Below are 2518 nucleotides of genomic sequence, written 5' to 3' on the forward strand. Positions count from 1 at the left end.
TCCCTTCTCCACCTCGGCTTAATAAAGGCCCAGCCGTGGTCATTATTTTGGGCAGATGGAGACGGGGGCAGCCGGTGAAAGGAGCCGGTGTCACTCCTGAGGAGAGGACGGTCGGGATGAGAATCAGAGAAAAGATCAAAAGCAGAAGCTCGCCTTTCACTGGCCTGAAAGCGCTAAAGAGGATAAGGAAGGATCGGGCCCGGGGTCTCCTCAGCTGATGGAGAGAAAGACGTGAATGGTCGGGTTCAAGGCCGGGTTCAAGGCCCTCTCTAGGACTCACACAACTCCTTTATCTCCCTCTCCTTTCACAGTGTCATCTCTCAGCACAATCCCCGACGCCAAACCTTAATCACGGTGGCTGATGAGATTGAGAGGGGTGGGGGGGGGGGTGAACACACATTCTTTTCACAATTCATCTTTACACTTTATAAGCGGCCAGGATTCAAGGAAGGTGTAGTCGGCTTATATGTGATAATTAAATAGATAAATCCTGATTTAAACAACAACAAAAAAATGTTGTTTGTTTGTTTAAGATTGAAGGAATAAAAACTGTTCAGATCAAAGAAAACGTCCCTGATGGACAGGAAGCCATGACGCTTTAGTACAATGGCTTCCACTGTTTCATTCAATTTAATATTCTTTTTTTTTTTTTTTCTGGAGAGCTGCCGTGAGCGCGGCCGCAGCAACTCGTCCCAGAGGAACCTATTAGCATCCTGAATATGCAGCAAGCTTCAAAAGGCCGTGGATCATCGTCACAGAGGGACACACAGCCTTAAGTCTTAAAGCTCGTCAGGAGATTCACACCCGGGATCTGGATTACCCAGGTCATCAGAGAGTGAAGAGCGTCTCATGGTTTTAATCTGAACATAGAACACTGGAAAACAAAGAAAGTGGAGACATTTAGGATTAGAAGATGTGTTTGAACAGGAGGTTTGTTTAGGACCCCAACCCATAATCCTGCTGCAGACACACCTGTAGAGGACTGAGCTGAGTCCAGATCCACCCTGAACATGACTCCCTCTATCGGCCTGCTGCTGCTGCTCGGCCTCTCTCAGGCTCCTCCCTCTTCAGGAGGAAGGAAGTGCAGAAGAAGAAGAAGAAGAAGAAGAAGAAGAAGTCCAAGACGGCGTGGACATCACCACCAGGATTCTGACCTCCAACAACGGCACAGACGAGATCCTGCTGGAAGGAGACCTGCTGGCTCCCAGAACCAGAATCGCCATGATGTGCTGGTCCCAGAGCTTCCAACGGCCTGGTGATGATCCCCTTCACCGTGAGCAGCCAGTTCACCAGCTGGGAGAGGCAGAAGATCCACCACGCCATGAAGGCGTTCCACAGCAGAACCCGCCTCCGCTTCGTCCCCCGTCAGAACGAGGACGACTGCATCAGCATGGAGAACGCAGTGGGATGCAGACAGGTGCTGTCTCTCAATAGGCAGGGCTGCCTCTACCACGGCATCATCCAGCACCAGATCAACCACGCTCTGGGCTTCCAGCACGAGCAGACCAGGAGCCACCGTGACAACTACGTCAGGATCAACTGGGAGAACATCGACCCACAGATGGCCTACAACTTCCACAGGCAGTCCACTCCCTACTTCTCTATCATGCACTATGGAAAAACAGCCTGACTCCATCACCCCCATCCCCGACTCCAACGTCCAGATCGGCCAGAGGCAGGGCATGTCCTACTGGGACATCATGAGGATCAACCTGCTGTACAGCTGCTGACAGACATGATGAACCTCAGTATACTAAAGAAACTTCATGAATATGTTGAATCATTATTGCTTCTGTTTGTCATGAACCAGCACAGACATGCTTTCATTATATAACGCTCTACAATCCTCTCTCACAACATGAAGGATTACTCTGCTCTTTGTTTTCCTCTTGTCAGCTGATCCAACAAAAAGACCTCAAACAGAGATCACAGCACAGCTTTCATGTCATTATTAGACTCTATTGGTTTCACCCAGGGTGTAAACGAACCTACTCATCGTTTTAACCACACCCTGGATCTTGTTTTAGCTTATGGCACTGAAATCCATAACCTTACAGTTTTCCTAGAAAATCCTCTTCTATCAGACCATTTCCTTATTACTTTCGACTTTGTCCTACCAGAATTACCTCTGCCTGGAAGAGGTGTGCTCTCTAGAAGTTTATCTGATAGTGCTGTGGCTAGATTTAAGGAAGCTATTTCAGCTGCTTTTGATTCAGTACCGTGTTTCAACCCAGTTGGAAACTCTTACGATAGCTTTAGTCCCTCTCAGCTAGATCAGTTTGTTGATAGTGCAGTGGATTCGCTGAGAGTTACTCTTGATTTGATTGCTCCCCTGAAACAGAAGGTTGTCAAGCGGCGGAGAGTGGCTCCATGGTTCAACTCAGAAACCCGTACTCTAAAACAAACGTTGCAAAATTTTGAAAGAATATGGCGCTCGACCAAAACGGTAGAATCTTGTTTTTTCTGGCAGGATAGTCATAGAAGATATATGAAGGCTCTACGTCACGCCCGAGCTGCC

At 48.2% G+C, this 2518-nt stretch overlaps 1 pseudogene; it reads left to right on the forward strand.

The window, feature by feature from the left end:
* The first annotated feature begins 1010 nt into the window (after nt 1-1010).
* Nucleotides 1011-1730, forward strand: LOC132980095 (high choriolytic enzyme 1-like; annotated as a pseudogene).
* Nucleotides 1731-2518: the final 788 nt, after the last annotated feature.

This window comes from Labrus mixtus, chromosome 1, assembly GCF_963584025.1.
Source record: "Labrus mixtus chromosome 1, fLabMix1.1, whole genome shotgun sequence".
In the NCBI taxonomy this organism is placed as follows: domain Eukaryota; kingdom Metazoa; phylum Chordata; class Actinopteri; order Labriformes; family Labridae; genus Labrus; species Labrus mixtus.